General features: G+C 40.8%; 1 protein-coding gene, 1 long non-coding RNA gene and 1 pseudogene across 3 annotated transcripts in view; 2 read left to right on the top strand and 1 right to left on the bottom strand.

Moving 5' to 3' along the window:
* Window positions 1–5845, bottom strand: part of LOC144317385 (uncharacterized) — a 34225-nt gene extending 28380 nt beyond the window's left edge. Inside the window, exons 1-4 of the long non-coding RNA XR_013383367.1 lie at window positions 5711–5845; window positions 2554–2694; window positions 1648–1767; window positions 1184–1349 (exon numbers count right to left, since the gene is read on the bottom strand). This is a non-coding gene — a long non-coding RNA (uncharacterized LOC144317385). The remainder of the gene's footprint in view (window positions 1–1183; window positions 1350–1647; window positions 1768–2553; window positions 2695–5710) is intronic.
* The window catches only part of PKHD1 (PKHD1 ciliary IPT domain containing fibrocystin/polyductin), a 470542-nt gene that overhangs the window by 170149 nt on the left and 279816 nt on the right, over window positions 1–20577 (top strand). The window lies entirely within an intron of this gene.
* On the top strand, window positions 12663–14234 carry LOC144317879 (keratin, type II cytoskeletal 8 pseudogene; annotated as a pseudogene).

Here is a 20577-nt window from a genome sequence, read left to right on the forward strand (position 1 = left end):
CCACTAGGTGAACCATACTTCCCTATCCCACTGGGACATGGGCTTAGCCTTGGACTTGCTTTGGTCAAAGAATGTGGGTGGAAATGATATACCACATGGCCAAAGAGAAGTTTTAAGAACTGTTACGATACTTTGGCCATCTGTCCTTTTCCTTCTGCTTGAGAATAGCCTGTCCCAAGTAGGGGTGGCTTCTTCAGCTTGGGAACCTGAACGAGGACATTAGGGGCAGAACTGCAGCCCACCTGGGGAATGATCTTTGGCAACTGAAATCATGGAGATTTGTGTTATAACTGCAGCATAGTACAGTGCAAATTGACTGATGAACCATGTACATAGATGGCATCACAAATCAAATAGAGACAACTCTATTGTTGTCATGGCTGTCTTCCCTTCCTATAAGTAGGGTTCGGGTAGAGTTCTACTGAGGATCCTGCCCCGGAGGGGTTGGGTGCTTATGGATTTCTGGGGAAAAAAAAACAAAAACAAAAAAACAAAAAAACTAGGTTACATGTGCTTCTGCTGCAGTTTTGCCTTCCAATCACCTAGTCTCACTTGGCAAAATGGGCATGTTCATTTTCCTTGAGATTCAAGAAATTACTAAGTGTGCCAGGAGAATATTTAATATCAACTAGTAAGTGGTTAAGTATAAAATGAGGAGCTTTAAGTATCTTTCAGTTGCTACTTATATACTTTTGGTTACAAAGCATGAGCCCAAGGGAAATCAATAGGTAGGCTCCAGATAGTGGCTCAGTCCAGAAAACATGATGTTATCTCTGTTGGTGTTTCTATATTGGCGTGACAAACTAAAACCCCATTACCTATCATAGAATGATTACTCTAGACATGGGCTTGTAGCTATGCTGAGGAATCTGTCATTTTGTTCTGTCAAGGCTCTATTTATTATATAGTAGTCCTCCCTTATCTGTAGGAGACATGTTCCAAAGCCCCCAGTGGATGCCTGAAACAATAGAGTACCAAACCTATAGATAGATAGATAGATAGATAGATAGATAGATAGATAGATAGATAGACAGACACACACACACCTATGATAAAGTTCAATTTGTAAATTAGGCACTATAAGAAATTAACAATAGCTAATAATAAAATAATTATAACAATAGAAGGTAGTAAAAGTTATATAAATGTGGTCTCTTGAAAGATCTCACTATTCTGTACTCACCCTTCTTGTGATCATGTGAGATGATAAAATGCCTCCATAATGGGACGAAGTGAGGTGAAAGACGTAGGCATTGTGATGTAGCGTTAGGCTCCTAGTGACCTCCCAACCATATGTCTGATGGAGGATCATCAGCTTTCAGACTGAAGTTGATCCTGGGTAACTGAAACTACAGAAAGCAAGACTGCGGATAAGGGGGGACTAGTATAATCTCTGGGCCTCAATCATAGTTTACTAAAATGTAGTCTTTTGCCTCTTTTGGCTTACTGTGAGAGGAAACGAAATCTTTTCATCAAGCACTTATTAAGTGTTGACTTTGCACCGGCCAGGCTGCTATATACTGAGGACAGAGTTTGCAAGGCTTAAAAACCCATATCTAGACAGAAATTCCAAATGCATACAGTACTGATTCTTATGTTCTACTTTATGGAAGGACTCTTCTCCCATCTTCATCAGCAAGAACTTACATTGATGTGGTAGTCTAGCATCGTGAGGGTTTTCAATTTGCACATCAGCTGTGGTCTTCAAATGTTTGCGCCAGTCCAGAGGCCACTTAGGCTACCATTCCAGTGTACTGCTGTTTACCACTGAAAAACACAGCAGAAGAACAGTTAAGAGGGCACAGATCAGTACTTTTTATAGACCATCTGAAGGACCCTGAAGCTTAACGGTGGTCCTCTGGTTTGAGAGCCACTGTCCTATACGATGCAGATGCATACCCCTTGCTAGAAATGGAAATGCAAATGAAGAAGAGTGAAGACTCCTAATTCTTTTACTCTATTTCTTTCATTCCAACCCATCTCATGCTCATGTTCTATTATGAAGAATCAGCAAAACAACTCATAAATAAACTTCTAGGAGCACCTGGGTGGCTCAGTAGTTGAGCATCTGCCTTTGGCTCAGGTCCTGATCCCAGGGTCCTGGGATCGAGTCTCACATCGGCTCCCTGGAGAGAGCTTGCTTCTCCCTCTATGTATGTCTCTGCCTCTCTCTGTGTCTCTCATGAATAAATAAATAAAATCTTTAAGAAAAAAAAAATAAACCTCTATTGTGCCTGCATTTTCAAAGTACCCTGTGCTCCTAAGCCTTTGCGTGTCAACTTGACAATTGTCAAGTTAAGAAAATCCTTAGTTTCATTGTTTATAATCAATCAATGTGGGGCAACCAAAACAGAGTAGATGCTTCTAATATGTTTTGAGAATTCTGAAAGTCATAAAACAATGTTGTGGCTTTAAGCCCTGTGATGTTACTGGATACTGAGAGTGCAGACACTCTCCTCTGTTCTCTCCTTCTCTTTCTTCTGCTCCCTCCACCTCCTCCCCCTCTCCTTTCCTGCATTCCCAGGGTTAGGTCATTATTAACAACTGTTTTACCCATTTCCGCATAGCACTGCCAGTGTGGAGGTAACTAGGATCTCTGGAGAACCGCAGCACTTGCACAGTGAACACTTGCAAAGCCAAGCTATTTTCCTCTCTGAAATGATGCCGCCACATCTCATTCATTTGAAGGAAACACTGTGTGGGAAAGAGCGCAGTTAGTGAGAGAGGGTTTGCTTCCCTCAGTGTCTGTCAGAGTATCCCCACCCCAGCCTGCAGCTCATCAGTCCTCCCCTTTCCCTGTCTCCTGAACACCTGAGGTCTCAGAATCCCCTCTGGCGGGGCTGTATAGCATGGCTAAAATCATTACGTAATTTCACTGGCCTTTTCTCAGGGCCAGACGTGGGTCTGGTGACACTGGGGCTTTAGGGAAAAACTAATTTTCTTTTGCTGTCAAGTATGCAAAACGGCGAGCAACTTGATTCAGTGCTTCACACCCAAAGTCCCTAATGGCCTAGCCTTCACTCAGCTTCCTGGCATGATGTAGTGAGATTCACCACCTAGTGCACAGAAGACTTGTCTCCAGGAGATTTTTAAAATCCAGGTTTCTGGGCCTCACCCCCAGAGTCTGACTCACTCGGTGGGCCCTAGTGGGCCTAGAAGTGTGCATTTCAGTGGGATCCTCAGGAGATCTGATTCAGACAGCTCACTAAGTACTCTTGGGGAAATGCTGGTTATTAGCGGTTCATAGTTTTGGAATCAGAAATCTGTCCAGTTCTGGACACTTACCATCTATGACAAATTGGACAAATGAAGCTCCATAAAACCAGGAAAATATGGTTCCCACCTTGTAGATCTACTGCTTATGAACTACTCTCAAGTGTTTGGCACAAACTAACACACAAGCAGAGTTAGTTATGACTATTTTAGTATATTCTTACCTGCTAGCCCAAGCACTGAGGACCCAGTGCCAATTATCTCATGTTTTCTTTTAGTGGGGAGAGGGTGTGGGGCGTCTATCTCAAAATTTGGCATAAGGCCAGCCCTGCCTAGAGATTTTTCTCCTTATTAATTTCCTTGTCTACCCCTTCTGGTCAGAGCAAGAGAGAGGTTTTAGCAATATTACCAAGCATCTTCTATTCTGTTCCCACCATCCAGTAAACACCTTTTGATTTTAATCTCTGGTGGCACAGCTGCTTCCCAGCAGTGGAAAACCACCATTTCTGGGTTTGGTTATAAGAAAGTCTTCTGGAAACCATTTGTATGGGCCCTAGAATAGCCAGAAGCAGAGCACTGCCCAGTAATGAGGCCTTTTGTAGGCATTTTATCCCTCATGTTCAACAGTGAGAGGCCTGACTGATGGGTATTAATTTAGCTCCAGCTCAGGTCACAGAGAATCACACAAATGGTCTGCATGTCAGGACTACAGCTTTCCCACCTTCCCTCTCCTATCACATTCTTCACTGCCACCCCTGGAACCCTTCTGCTCCAGCTGATTTCTATCATGGATTCACATAGCTAAGCAAACAGGCTTTTCTGTTCAGCTGTCATGAGGAACGATGGAGTTGAAAGTGCATTTCATGTTTTTCTTTTAATGTAGGAAAACTCACACACTTGTACACACACACACACACACATAGCACCATCTTTCTCTTTCTTGGGATTTGGGAGTGGACTGTTCTGTTCGGAATCTCTGATGGGTTTCAGATTGCTTAGGAAATCCTGTCAGTGGCTCACTGGGATTCTAAATGTGACTCAAGGGTCTCAGGACTCCTCCAGAGTGGCAGTCTGGGGTCTGGCCAGTTGTAGTCAATAAGGAAATTTCACTCGTGCTTTTTCTTTCCCCACTCTGTCTGCCAGTCCAGGTTCACTACCCCAAACCAAGTGTCAATCACTTGTCACTTTTCAAGGGGGTCGCTGTCAACCTGGGTAACTTGAATTTTTGACAATGTAATTATGGCCCTTGCTTCCACAGTGGGAGTCTGAACAGGATGGTGGGGCTTTTATTGATTGTTCAGCAAGGAAATTTATCAATGTCTCTCACTTCATTTCCAGTTCCTCCCTGAGAAATTTGGCTGACAGTTTCTTAGGAGAAAAAGCAGTCTTATGGCCTTGAATGGACTTCTGCCTTTGTCCTTTTCAGTAAATTACAAGATACAGGCATTAAATATACATGGAAGTTTCTGAGTAAAGCTGGTATGTGGGAGCATGGTTGAGGAAAACACTGGTACAATCATTATGAACCTAAGGATTTGGTAAGGAAAAAAAACTAGTCTAAACAAGCAAGTGTAGATATGGTTTATTTTCCTTCCAAAAGTACCAAGTACCTTTATTTAAATTCCATGCTTTTTATAAGTATTGTATGATGGACACTATTTTAGTTGCTAAAGCTGGTTGGGTTGTCTTGAAGCATAGTACCAGGTATGTGGAGTAGACACGCATTTAGAAGCATATTCCTGGTTTTCGCCCTATGCTCTGCAAAATCTAGATGTTTCCTGGAGGAGCTTCAGGGGTTCCTCAGACAACAAAAACCTTTGGGGGGTGAGCAATAATGGTTTAAATTGCTCAAGAAATCCATTTATTGCTTATCTCTATATTTGTGTTTTAAGTAATATTTCATTAGAAGAAAGAGTTCCATTGCTAAAATAGTAATTAAAAGCAACTCTCCTAAACTCATCCTTTTAACTGTGGTGTGTAGATACTTTTGAGGAATTCAGGGCTCCTCTTTGTCTGACTCTTGCTTTCCCCAGAACTGATAGAGCTCAGGGACTTTTCCAACTATCTACTCTTTGATGTAGGGTAAAACTTTCCAGAGCCTAGTTCATCTTAGAATATTTCTTCCAACAATATTTTCAGATCTCTGCTTTTTTGTTACCTGAACAGCCACTTCCAATTCAGTCTCCTCCACATCCATAACATCTCCTCTTGACCCTGCCTGAAATCTATTTCTTCTAGACCATGAGTCTTCCCCTTTTTTGTCTCTTATTCCTTTAGCCTGGAGTATAAACCATTGTGGTGGCATGGCATTTTTGTGTGTAGTTTTACTCCTCTTAAATTGCTTGGTGTTAAGGGACAGAAACCCCGTGCAACAAAGTTAGAACAGAGAACTTATGAGTTTTTGGTCAAGGTGCAAGGTGGACGGGAAGACCATGGGCCTGAGGTATGACTGCCTCCAGGGTCTCCATCCTGTCAGGACTCACTCACAATCTCTCACCTATGCATCTCTATGCTTGTATTGGCTTCACTTGCTCCTACTCCTTACTGGCTACTTCTACATGGTTACTGCATTTTCTGGTTTCATGTGGACTTCAGTTTTCCACCACCAAAGAAAAAAGCTCTGGAAGCAGATGATGTATCCTCAAAAGGCCAGTAGTAGCATAATGCCACATCACAATGCCTGTGTCCTTACCTCACTTCATCTCATCACATAGACATTTTATCATCTCACATCATCACAAGGAGAAGGATGAGTACAGGTATTTTGAGAGAGAGAGAGAGAGACCACATAACTTTTATTACAGTTGATTATTATGATCTATTTTATTAGTTATTATTAATCTATTGTGCATAATTTATAAATTAAACTTTATCATAGGTATGTATGCATAGGAAAAAACTTAGGATACTTAGCGTTTGGTACTATCTGTGGTTTCAGGCATCCACTGGTGGTTTTGGAATGTATAGCCTACAGATAAGGAGGGGCTACCAGAAATGCTATGGTTTTTCTTCCTCCTTTTCGAGGATCTTGGATTTTCTCAATATTAAATAGTTGCTTTGTCTTCCCCTAGCACTTTTTACCACAAACTATTGCCTGAGATCTCATGGGAATCTGGAGCTGGTGGTGTGCAAATTGGCCGTAGGTCTTTGCAAATGGAAGAGGTATATTTTTAGGGGATGTTTGAGAGACTTGAACCTTCCAGACAGAAATCTGACTCAGAACAGACTGTATTTTTCATTAATTACTATCTTAATCCATATTCTGATGGATCTTTTCCCCCTTCCCTTTGACACCACTACTTTGGGCACCATAGCTTTCCAGTTGATTTAAGACATATTTTAAAAATATTTTATTTTATTTATTCATGAGAGACACACACACACAGAGGCAGAGACATAGGGAGAGAGATGCAGGCTTCCTGTGGGGAGCTTGATTCAGGACTTGATCCCAGGACCCTGGGTTCGCGACCTGAGCCAAAGGCAGATACTCAACCACTGAGCCACCCAGGTGTCCCTACAGTGGATTTAAGATATTTAAAAAGGCCAGTTCCAACTTATCTATCTATGTATCAATCTATCTATCTATTCATGAGAGACACAAAGAGAGAGGCAGAGACATAGGCAGAGGGAGAAGCAGGCTCCCTGCAGGGAGTCCAATGCAGGACTCGATCCCAGGACCCTGGGATCACACCCCGAGCCAAAGGCAGATGCTTAACTACTGAGCCACCCAGGTGTTCCCAACTTATCTACGTTAAAACTTCACTCTCCTTCTCATGTAATGCTTCTTTCTCCTTCTCAAAGCTCTGGCCTGAGACATTTGGAGTAGCAGGGGTTTGGTCTGCTCCTTTGCATTTGTGTCTATTTTTTTTTACCTATATTTTCTTGGTGCTGCGACAGGTAGACAAGGTGAGGTGTGAAGGCTCACTGGAGGCTTTACTGAAAAAACTGTGTCTTGTATCCTCTGCTAGGTGTGGCTGGCTCTCTGGATAAAAGTGGTCGACTATTGATTCTCTTCCTAAAGATTTCTATACAAGATCATTGGAGCCTTGTAGGAGACCTACCCTCTGTTTTCTAGTGTGGAGGCATGTCCCAACCCCCACCCCCAGGTTTGCAATGCCCTTAGATACCACCTTAGGTTCAGTTAAGATGGAGTACCAGAAAACTGGCTCACAGAAAGCTATCTCCCCCAGAATCCACCTAATCAGAACAAAGTTACTGAACTTTGCACAGGAAAGATGTTCCACTCACCACCCCTTGCCCTGCTCAGCTCTCTTTTTCTAATTATCCTTTTTCCTGTTCAGATAGGTACAGGTAACCCATCAACTATGCTGCATGTGCAGACATCTAACCTGGGGGAATGAATCCAGGCTCCTATCCTTGCAGGCAACCCTATGCCTGGTACTTTTGAAACCCCTTTTCTCTAAGTGGAGAGGAGTACCTTCAGTCTTCCCTCTACGGGAAGGAGAGGAAAGGACATGGCCAGTTTACCCAGGCTGATGACTCATTCCCATTTCTGAGAATTCCTTTGAATGTCCTCTTTTAGTTAGTTAGCTCATATAGCCTGAGGTGGGGTCTGTCAAGGGATGGCTCAGATGGCAGAGTTAGATTAGTCTCCTTTTTCTAACCCCCAAGGAAATGTCTGCTCCCTAACTGTTCATGGCTCACTTACAATGTGAGACGTTTATCATCTCTTTGTTTCCTGCTTGGGCCCTCTTGGTTGCTTTAGGGGAGCAGAAGTCCTGCTTGAGAACATGCTACATTTGCACCCATATGAAAGGGTGCCCCAAGGGATATTGGGTTGAAAGGGAGAGCAGTTCGACATTTGTGCTTTTGTGTGTGTGTCTGTGTATTTTGCTATGATTCATTTTGATTTAGGGGTGGAAAGGAAGTAAGATAGAATTGTAGGGAGAAATGGAGGAAGAAGGATGTGGAAAATTTAACACCAATTCTTTGCTTTCTATAATCTTAAATTCAAACAAACTTCAATACAGCATTGGGGTTCTAGTCAGCTTGTATGTCATGGCGGATCGTTGTTATGTGGTCAAGTTATCTTGGAACCCTTAGCGTGGTAGGAGGGCTAGTGATGCATGACTCGTTCTTCCTTTTGAGCGGGGGAAGATCGGTCCTTGACTACATACATATCTCTCAAAATATAACCAACCCTGCCAATGGAAGGTAAGGTGAGAATTTTCTTTATTCTGTGTCGTGCTTCAAGAAAGTCCAAAATACAACTATCCTATGCACAATGGCAGAAATGTTTCTGGTAAAATCTAATTGATTTTTTTTTTTTAACTGAGACAACTTAAAATCTGTAATTCCTTGATTTGGACAAGAGTGACCTTGGAACAATCTATATGAAAGAGTTCCTTAATTTAAGAGTATAAACTACACTTTAAGGAACTTATTTAAACACGTTAAAGTGAACCTGCTGTTTTTAAGGTCTTTCGGATTTTAGGTGTTTACATGTAAATGCATACTGGTAATTAGAAATGAGTTCTAGCTATTCAATAATCCAAGTACAGCAGGAACCCCACTTAGAAACACATTGTAAGATACTTTAGGTTTCTATATATACCTGCAAATGTTGGCATTAGTCAGATCTTTTTTGGTTGCAAGTGACAGAAAACCCAGTTTAGAAAAAAAAAATAAGGGTATTTATTGCCTCATATAACTGGAAAAAAACAAAACAAAACAAAAAAAAAACTTTGAGGCACAGCTGAGTCCAGGTGCTCCAATGAAGTCATCAGGACTTTGTTTCACTGCAACTCTAAGCTCTGCTTTCCTTTGAGTTGCCTTCATTTCCTTCCTTCCTTTTTTTTAATTTTTTATTTTGAGATAGAAGAAACACATGCACATGAGTGAGGGGAGGGGTGAAGGAGAGGGAAAGAGAGAATCTTAGGATCCACAGGATCCACACCCAGTGCTGGGCTCCATCTCAAGATCCAGAGATCATAGCCTGAGCTGAAAGTTGGACACAACTGACTGAGCCAGACCCAAGTTGGATTTGTTTTCAGTCAAACTCTCCTCTCCTGGAGGCAGAAATGGGTCTCTGCAGCTGCAGATGAAAAAGTGACTGTTATCCACCTGCTATTTGACCTCTGAGCAAATTCTAGTATTTCCTTCCATCAACATTCACATCTCTCCTGTTTTTTGCCCTAGTTTTTAACACTAATGTATTACATACAGTATATTTATCATATTTATTGTGCTTGTTCTAGAGTCTTCCTTAGTAGAATGTTTAGATCATGATGGTAGGGAATTTACCGTTTTGTTTTGTTTTATTCATTTACAATATCCCTATAACTTACAATAGGGCCTGGACTCATAGTAGGCTTTCAAGAAATATATATTGTGAACTGAATAAAAAGCTTGAACAAAAACCTCAGGATTAATTTTGGCCCTGTTTGGGTCATAAGCCTATCACTAAAACCACTGCTATGACCACAGAGGTAGTATTCTTTGGGCCAGGAGAGAGCAAATGTGTGTACAAGCACCCAGAACAACACTGTCTGAGGTGGAGGCAGGATAGTTTATTAACATTAGAGATGTGTTATCTAACCAAAATAAGGGAAGGGACAGGTAGAAACAACAGCTTGTATACTTTTTAAACATTTGACCATTTAACATTTTTACTACTTTTACTAATTTGCTACTATAAATTAATACAATTTTATTGGATAATAAATTTCAATTTGTTTAGTTTGGCTAGGGATAAAAAACCAACAAACCAGTCAATTCACTGGTGAAAATGTGAAAGTGAAACCACAATTGATAGAAACATAATTAATAGAAAATTTAGAATTGAGGAATATATAATAACATTTTGATATTTTCTAAATTTGATTATGCCTAGAAAGTGTTAGTAAAAGAATGAAGTTGACTTTAAGATCGTTTTCAGTTAGGAGATCTAGGACAACATGAATCTTTATCTGGATTGGTCACTTTTTTGGTGTAAATATATACATTAAAGGCAATGGCCAGCAAAGTCATCAATCCTGAGTGTAGTTGGCCCTTGAACAGCATGGGGGTTAGGGGCACTGATCCCTTGCACAGTTGAAAATCCATGTATAACTTTGACACCCCTAAAACTTAACTACTAATGGTCTACTGTTGACTGGAAGGAAGCCTTATCAATAACATAAGCAGTCAACACATATTTTGTATATTATATATATTATACACTGTGTTCTTACAATAACGTAAGATAGAGAAAAGAAAATGTTATTTAGAAAATCATAAAAGACAAAGTACACTTGAAGTAATATAGTGTAAAAATTTTGTGTATAAGTGAACCTGTGTAGTTCAAAGCCATGTTGTTCAAGGCTCAACTATATTGGGACTTGGCTGAAGCCATAAAGAGGACCTATAGGGAGCAATGATGTATCACATGACTAATTCTTCTTGACTAAGCTAGAAGGGGATGGGCAACAAGCTTGCTTTCCTTCTCTACTCCTAAGACCACAAAAGACATTGGGGACTATGCTGATTAACAAATGTAAGTCTAGGGCAGCCCGGGTGGCTCAGCGGTTTAGCACCACCTTCAGCCCAGGGTCTGATCCTGGAGACCCTGGATCGAGTCCCATGTCAGGCTCCCTGCATGGAGCCTGCTTCCCCCTCTGCCTGTGTCTCTGCCTCCCTCTCTCTCTTTCTCTCTCATGAATAAATAAAATCTTAAAAAAAAAAATGTAAGTCTAGTGTAGCCACTGAGTTTAAGAAGAGAAGGGAGCAGACTTGTCTCAGTGTTCAGGGGAGAGCCTGTCCAGCCTATCTACTTTAGGCCTTGCTAGATTTAGGAGAAGATTCCAAGGAGCTGCCTCTTGAAACTTTTTCCCTATCTCTATGAGGGAGAAGAGGGTAAAAGTGGAGACTCCCCTTTGTTTGGCCTGGTGAATTTTCCATTCCCTAGGACTATGCCAAGTATAACCTAGAAATGAGTGAGGGATTGAGAGGGTGGGGCAGGGAAGAGTGCTGTGGATATCTCTTAACTACTAAGGAAATTATTATTTCCTATCAAAAGCAGAGGCATTAACATATTATAAATTTTAGTACTACAATAGAATGTTTAGGCCACACAAAGATAAATTGGGAAGGTATTTTTCAATTTAGAACAATAGATTTTTTTGAAACTGCGTGCCACTTCCTTCTAAAATCCCAACTGTTAATAAAATGAACTATGGAAAGATAGTATCTAAGGCCTTAAATTTCCTATGTAAGCCCCTATAGTTCCAAAATATTTGCATAGATGTATATATCATATTGGTTCTATTTATCTGGAGAACACTGACTAACAGTGATTTATTCATTCAGGAATAACATAAAAAAATTCAGAGAAAAACTTTGGAATCATAAGATTTTTTATAGGAAATTTAAGGCCTTACATACTATTTTCACTATTTAATCCTATCAACAGTTGAAATAGATAGATAGGTATGTAGATGACAGATATATCATATTAGTTATATTTATCCTGAGAACACTAATACTGTGGATTATAATAAGATTTTTATAAGGAATTGGCTCATGGGATTAGAGAAGCTGAGAAGTCCCAAGATCCGCAGTCAGCAAGCTGGAGACCTAGGATAACTGATGTATATAGTTCTAGTTTGAGTCCAAAGGCCTGAGAACTAGGAGAACAAATGCTATGAGTTCCAGTCCAAAAGCCAGAAGGCTTGAAACCTAAGAGGAGCCAGTGTTTCATTCCAAATCTGAAGGCTGGAAAAGACCAATGTCTCAGCACAGCAGTTGGGCAGGGCTTTCCTCTCACTTAGCCTTTTTGTACTATTCTGATCTTTGATGAATTGAATGAGGCCCACCCTCATTAGGGAGGACAATCAGCTTTACTTAATCCATTAATTCAAATGTTAATCTCATCCAGAAACCTCTTCACAGACATATGAAAATAATGTTTGGCCACTTGTCTTTGGCCTTAGCCCAGTCAAGTTGACACATCACAATCACTAACGTGTATCCCATTTTCTATAACTGACTCTGTATCATATCTTGGACACCTAATCCAGGAAGAAAGCAAGCCTTTTGTCTTGACACATAGTTTCCCAAGGGGAAATACTTATCTATAAGATCCATTTTTTCCTTTCAATATTTCTATAGTTTATTTTCTCCTGCTAGCACATGAGGATCTTTGCTGGCATTCCGCATCTTCTCCAGATGAGCTTGTTCTGACTCAGAGAACACTCACTCACTCATCTTCCTCCTGATGAATGTCAAGGGTTTGGGCTCTGGAAGTAGACTGCTTAGGTCCAAATGCCATCTCTATCACTGGTTATCTGGTGGAACTTGAAAGTCAATTCCTCAATGTTATGGTTTCCATATCCATAAACTGGAATGATTCTAAAACATTTTGACCTAAAAACAGCTTCTTGGCCCTTTCTTGAAGCTCCATCAGGGTCAGCCTACTCTCCTTCACCCCAGCCTCCATTCCAGCCTCCACCATGTCCTTCAGGGTGACCCAGAAGTCCTACAAGATGTCCACCTCCAGTCCCCAGGGCCTTCAGCAACTGTTCCTACATGAGTACACCTGGCACATGTATCAGCTCCTCCACCTTCTCCTGAGTGGGCAGCAGCAGCAGCTTCTGGGGTGGTCTGAACAGCAGTAGGAGTGTGGTCAGGGGCTACAGCAAGGTCAGGGGTGTGAGAGGCATCATGGCTATCTCAGTGAACCAGAGCCTGCTGAGCCCCCTTAAGCTGGAGGTGGACCCCAACATCCAGGCTGTGCACACCTAGGAAAAGTAGCAGATCAAGACCCTCTACAAGTTTTCCTCCTTCATCAACAAGTTGCAGCACCTGAAGCAGCAGAACAAGATTCTGGAGTCTGAGCAGGGCCTCCTTCAGCAGCAGAAAACTACTTATAGCAACAAAGACAATGTGTTTGAGAGCTACATCAACAACCCTTGGTGGTGGCTGGACATGCAGTAGCCTCGGAGAAGCTGGAGCTGGAGGTGGAACTTGGCAACATGCAGGGGCTGGTGGGGGACTTCAAGAATAAACATAAGGAGGAGATCAAAGAACATCCAGATGAAGAATGAATTTGTCCTCATCAAGAAGGGTATAGATGAAGTTTACATAAACAAGGTAGACCTGGAGTCTCTCCTCGAAGCTCTGACTAGTGAGAATAACTTCTTAAGGCAGCTGTATGAAGGGGAGACACATAAGCTGTAATCCCAGGTCTCAGACATGTCTGTGGTCCTCTCCATGGACAGCAGCTTCTCCTTGGACCTGGACGGCATTGTCACCAAGGTCAAGTCCCACTAAGAGGAAATCGCCAACTGCAGCCAGGCTGAGGCCAAGACCATGTACCAGATCAAGTATGAGGAGCTACAGACATTGGCTGGGAAGCAAGAGGATGACCTCTGGTGCATGAAGATGGAGATTTCTGAGATGAATCAGAACATCAGCTGACTTCAGCCTGAGATTGAGGACCTCAAAAGCCAGAAGGTTTCCCTGGAGGCTGCCACAGCTGATGCTGAACAGCATGAGGAGCTGGGTGTTAAGGATGCCAATGCCAAGGTGGTTGAGCTGGAGGCTGCCTTACAGTGAGCCAAGCAGGACATGGCGCAGCAGCTTCATGAGTACCAGGCACTCCTGAATGTCAAGTCACTGCCTACCACAAGCTGCTAGAAGGCAAGGAGAGCCAGCTGGGGTCTGGGATGCAGAACATGAGTATCCATGCTAAGACCACCAGCAGCTACTCAGGTGGCCTGCACTTGGCCTATGAGAGGCTCACAAACCCTGGCCTCAACTATGACCTGAACTCCTTCCAGTCCAGTCTTTGACTTTGGCAGGGACTCTTCAGCAGTCCCTTCAGCCAGGGAAGCTTGTTCAAGGTTGTAGTTGTAAAGAAGGTCAAGACCTGTGATGGGAGGCTGGTGTCTGAGTTGTCCAATGTCCTGTCCAAGGGAATAGCCGCTGTGGTCTCTCCCAGCCTCCCCCATTCTGTGTCTGCCATAGAGACTTTGGAGGAAGGAGCTGTACAGGGAAGTGGTGAGAACAGGAGACCCACCTAGGGCTCAGCCCCAGTCCTCAGCTTACCCTTGAGGGGAGTCTGCTGCCTTGGGTACTCCCTCCTGCCCATGCCTCTAACTAAAAGCCAATTCAAGTGTCTGTTCCAAAATAAAGCTTCAGGTGGCTCTGCCAATCCCCACCCCTCTGCCTGCAATTAAAAAAAAAAAAACCCACAAACATTTCTCATGGCACTCTATGGTTTAAATGAACTAAAACATGTAAGGCATTTAGCCCAAGAATAAACGTCAAACAACTACTCAGTAGATGTTATTTATTGTTGTTATCATGTGCCTACAGTTTTTTTTTAAAGATTTATTTATTTATTTATGATAGACATAGAGAGAGAGAGCCAGAGACACAGGAGGAGGGAGAAGCAGGCTCCATGCCTGGAGCCCGACGTGGGACTCGATCCCGGGACTCCAGGATCGTGCCCTGGGCTAAAGGCAGGTGCTAAACTGCTGAGCCACCCAGGGATCCCCCATGTGCCTACAGTTTTGATGTGATAAGGCTGCCTCATTATTATTCTAAGAATGCTGGGATGACATTGTTTTCCAGTAATCCATTACCTAGAGACCTGGTTGTATTCTTAATTTCTCCTTTTCTATCATTCCCTATATTGTGTCCATCACCAAGTCCTGATTTTAATTCTTGGACAATTCATGAACCCAGTTACTTTTCCCACCCCCATTACTCTCGCCTTCCTTCACAATACCACCAACCTGTGTCCAGACTACTGTTTAAGCTTTCTGGCTTATCTGTTAGTTGCCATTTTTGTTTCTCTCCAGTTCATTCTTTACCTTGGAGCCAAGGTGGTCCTTTAAAAGCACAGATCAGTTTATATCATGCTGCTGCTCAGAGAAAGCTCTCCAGTGGTGTCCCGTCCAAGGTTTCTAACACAGTTATGGTGTTCTATCTGTTGTAGTCTCTGGGTACTCCTTCTGCTGTCTCTGCATGCCCCTCCTACTCTGCCCTGCCTAACTGCAGTGTTCCAGTCTTGGTAAACTTCTCTTAGTTTATCAAATGGTTAATAATAGTCTTGACTTGACATTTTTTACATTTTCTAGTATCAAAAACGAATTCAGTGTTGCTAAGTAAATGGAATGTTACATGGGCTGGAGCTTGTGATTTTTTCCTTCAAAGAAAATTCTTCCATATATATCATCAAAGCAGTACTATAAATAGTATTGCTTTCAGCCTGGTCATGGAGGAAGAGTATTGTTGAATTCGGCATTATATGCAGTGTTTGTTAAAATTGGATTTTACCTACATCCTGGCACTTTATAATTTTCAAAACTCCTTCCCATTCTTTCCTGTCATTTTAACTCTCACAACAACTTTATGAAGTAGCAAAGACTGGGATTATTACTTTTGTCTTACCAATAATGAAACCAGGTCCAGACAGGGAGGTAACACTCATTCCATCCTTTTCTTTTTTTCTTTTTTTTTTTTTTTGATTTTTATTTATTTATGATAGTCACAGAGAGAGAGAGAGAGAGAGAGAGGCAGACACAGGCAGAGGGAGAAGCAGGCTCCATGCACCGGGAGCCCGACGTGGGATTCGATCCTGGGTCTCCAGGATCGCGCCCTGGGCCAAAGGCAGGTGCTAAACCACTGCGCCACCCAGGGATCCCTCCATCCTTTTCATATGCTTAAGATACACGTGGCTCACTTCTATTTTGTGTACCCATAGCTGTGGCAGAAAGAAAAACTGAAGATACTCCTTTCAGGTTTCCAGAATAGTCTTTTCAATTTTAATTTTTCACATTATTAGCTCTTTTTGTAATTTCTTTTTCCCACCTTTGTAATATTATTGATCGGGGTATAAAGAACCTGTTTCTTTCCCACTTATTTACCTTCAGTATTTTTATGACATTTTCTGACCTGTATAATAGCAAGTCTACAAGTCTTTTTTTTTTTTTTTCTTTTTAAAGAAAGAGAGAATCTTAAGTAGGCTCCATTCCCAGTGTGAGCCAGACACGGGGCTTGACAGCACAACCCATGAGATCATGATCTGAGCCAAAATCAAGAGTCTGACACTTAACTGACTGAGTCACCCAGACACCCCAGAAAACTCCTTTATGGATGACATAAAAATTTGCCTATTTGTTTCCTGGTTGGTTTGTTTGTTTGTTTGTTTATTTATTTATTTATTATTTATTTTTCCACATTAAAAATGGTTTCACTGAGCTAAAATCAAGGCATACATAGGACTGTTTCCTTTTGGAGACTCTGAAACCAGAGTTTTAAATTTAAACCCAGTCTTTAATTCAGGGTTGGCAAACTATGGCCCATTGGCTATATCTGAACCATTACCTGTTTTTGTAAACAAAATTTTATTTCACACAACCATGCCCATCCATGTGTTTAGGTGTTATCTATGGCTGTGTCATGCTGCAGTGGCAACACAGGCCTCCTGGCCTACAAACCCCTAACAACTTGTTATCTGATTCTTTACAGAACAGCTTTGCCAACTTCTGCTTTAATCTACCTAGAATTTATTTATTATATTTATTTATTTATTTATTTATTTATTTATTTATTTATTTATTTATTATTAAGTAAGTTACCTGACTTAAATGTTATTTTTCTTCAAATGGTTAGTCAGTTTTCTTGATACTGTTTATTTAACAATGCAGTTTTGCTAGGCTGACAAATGGTCCCAAATATGTTCATGTCTCAATTCCTGGGACCCATGAAGTTTGCCTTATTTGACCAAGGGAACTTGGTCAAACCAAGTTCTTAAACCAAGATTTAATCAGATGTGATTAAATTAAAGATCTTGAAATGGAGAGATTATTGTGGATTTCCAAATGGTTTTAATGTAAGTACATTGGTCTTTATCAGAGGGACGCAGGAGGAGTCATACAAAAAAGAAGATGGGGTTGAAGGAAGCAGAGATAGTAGGGATACACCTTGAAGAACAAGAGTCCACAAGCCAAGGAATACAAGGTGGCCATTAACAGTTAAAAAGGCAGGGAATCAGATCTTCCTCAGAGTCTCCAAAAGGAAACAGTCCTATGTATGCCTTGATTTTAGCTCAGTGAAACCAGTTTTGGAATTCTAACCTTTAGAACTATTAGGTAATATATTTGTATTGTTTTAAGACAATAATGTTGTGCTTATTTGTTACCGTAGCAGTGGGAAACTAATGTAGCAATATTTCCTTAGAATTTTAAATGTTACCTTTATCACATGCTGAATTCTTATCTGACTTATATACAGATTAACATCTTTTATAAACAACTTTTTAGACCAAATTTAAAATCTGGCAAAGAATGTGAATAGACACATCTGTATAATTAATGCAAATGTCCAGTTAATCTGAGTACATGTGGAGAAGGCTCAGGTTTATCTTATGTTGACAATGAAAGAGAGATTCTTTTTGGTTTTTATTCTACCTTCTCCCCATTTGTAATAAAAAAACACAAATTAAAACAAAAGTGATTTCTTTTTCCATTAGTAATCAAATTGACCAAAACCAAAACCAAAAAAAAAAAAAAAAAAAAAAAAAGTAGTAGAAAGTATGAGGAATGGGCAAACATGTATGCTGCTAGTAAATATAGAAGTTGTGAGTCTTCCTGTAAGGAAATTTGGTAATTATATCAATAGGCTTAAAACGAGGTATGTACCTTGATACAGCTATGCCACTTTTGGGATTTCGTTCTAAGGAAATGATCATGAAGCATGCATAAAAATTATGCTCAAGAATGTCCATGTTTGCATTATTTATGGGAGCAAAATATTGAGAAGAAACTGAGTACAAAGGAATAAAGGATTAGTATACAAAACACATATCTTTTAAATGGGATACTATGATACCATTATGAAGTTAAATAATATATAATACAGCTATTATTATCATAAAGAAAACATTAATATATATTATATTAGTTAAATATATTAATATTTACTAAATTAAAGATAATTTGCAAAAATGGTATGTTGAGAATTATAACATAATTCTATGGTATGTACAGAATTAATTATTTATATATGACATTTTGTCAACTTGTGAACATAAGAAAGAAAGGATAGGAAAGAAAAGACATTTATTAGTCATTGTAAGATTGTGAATGCTTTTATTATCTTCATTTTGCTTCTCTGTATTTTTATATTAATTACTTACCAGTTGCTTTTCTAAAAAGAAATTATGCCATTAAAAATTAGCCCTTTTCCCCCTCATTGTTGCCTCCACTCCAAGCAATGATTATCAAAAATACTATCTGGTCTGAAATATACCTGAAGTTTTATATATTTCCTGGACAATGAATAGGAGTGGGAATTAAAGGCATACTGCAGAAGCCTTTTGCTCATACCATCAGGATTTTGCACTTCTACTTTAAGTAAAAGACTGGCCAGAACAGTTCTGTAGGGCCTAAGAACATCATTTATTTAATTGGCCTGAAATCCTTGAAGGAGCTAGGAACAGTGTTACAGTTATTTCCATGTATCTTACAATTTACTATTTCCTGGGTATGTTGAGCTTTATCTTTATATTCTTCTCAGTCACTTATTCTTAATCACAGTAGCAATAGTTAAGCTCAGATTGGGTAGAAACCAAGGTGAGCCTTTCCTTTATGCCTTTGGCAATGGCCTTCAGTCAAAGCATGGCTCACTGCACCATCCGAGTAACCTTGGTTAGCCTTGGTCTAAACCCCTGTGCCAACAAAATGGTAGACTTCTTCTCAGCATTGGGAGCAGGCTATGCCCAATTCCCTTTCATCACAGTGTAGAAATGTTACTGCTCAGCTATGGATGCAGCCAGCTGATCTGCACATTAGAGGATTGCTCTGTTGAGCTGCCTTCTTCCTGCAGGCACATGTTCCCTGCTCCATCAGTACCACTGGAGATTAACCAGTAATGATGCAGAAGGCTCACAGTGTACACACAGAGCTGAACTCATGCAGGATTCCCTGGCCAGGTTTTGTCTTCAACCAGCAGAGGTATCATAGCAAGTGGTTCTCAAGGGCAGAGGGAAATGGTACATGAAAAATGCCCCATTACATCTCTTAGGTCTGCCAGATAATCTTATATTAACGCTAATGTCACAGTCTCCTCTTCTAAAGTACAGTAAATTGGATCGCTTCCAATTCACAAATGGTTTGAGTTCAAAGAGTTCCCTTGTAAGATGGCTGTCTGGAACTTAGAGTGCATTTTTCTCGAAGAAATGCTGATAACCTTTTGGTTAAGGATGCAGGCAAGCCCTCAAAGGCCAATTTCACCGAAATTTCCTTGCTGTCTAATGTTAGTGGGAGTATAGTAGCTGACCACTGAGTATAAGACTAATTGTGTGGGGAAGTAGGTCCATTTCCACTATGGGATACCAGGGAGACCTCTCTCTCTCCATTTGGTCTCTACTATCTTAATTCTTTTCTTACTGAGTACTAGTAACAGAGAATGACTTTCTCAGTCCCTCTGCCCTAAGAGTGGCTTCTGTGGGCTGGAGGCGGACTCCTGGCACAGTGTGGTTTCTGGGAGCAGAGAGAACCAGCTCAGATGCATGGTGGAATTATAATAGTCAGCCTTTCCCAGTTTCTCTGGTTACCCATCACCCCCTCCTATTGTTAGAGATAGTATATGACTGGAGAATTTGAGCCAAGTGTTGGCAGAAAGAAGAAGGGAGGAATGAGAAATGGTAGAAGGGCCGTGTTTTCTCTACATCTCTTTCCTCTCAAAGCCCATATCCTGCTACTCTGTAGGAAGAAGGATGAAATGAACAGTGAGGAATAGAACTCAAGCACAAGAGACACTGGTCAGGGTGCCCAGATCTTAACAATAATAAAAGAGTAAGGAGATGGGGAGGGATGAGTATCTCTTCACTGCATTGTTTAGTTTAGTTATGGGCAAGTGTGTATCTTAATTTTTGGTTTTCTTCCTTCTACTGCCCCTTTTAGGTTTGTCTTCATCCACTCAGTTTTGGAATGATGAAGTTCCCATGGGCTTAGGCTTGGATATTCTTCATTTATAGCTATATACTCTCTCCCAAGCAATCCCACTCATTTCCATGGATTTAACGTCTCTTTATATATTTCTCTATCTAACCTCAGACATTTATTCTGAGCTCCAGACTTTTCACTTGGATATTCTCTTTAATATCTAAACTGTAACCTGCCTGATGTCTAAAGCTTAGTATGTCTAAAAGCAAATGCCACTAGAATAGAAACCATATGAGGGCAGGGATTTTTGACACTTTTGCTTACTACTATATTCCAAATGGCTAGGAGAACACATGGAACATAGCATAGTAGGTGTTTAATAAATGTTTATTCAATGGACTCTCTATCTTCTTCCCCAGATGCCCCTGCTTATCTACCAACTTGCTTCTGCTCTAGGCCTGTGAGGCAT

This window comes from Canis aureus, chromosome 7 (assembly GCF_053574225.1).
Source record: "Canis aureus isolate CA01 chromosome 7, VMU_Caureus_v.1.0, whole genome shotgun sequence".
NCBI classification, from domain to species: Eukaryota; Metazoa; Chordata; class Mammalia; order Carnivora; family Canidae; genus Canis; species Canis aureus.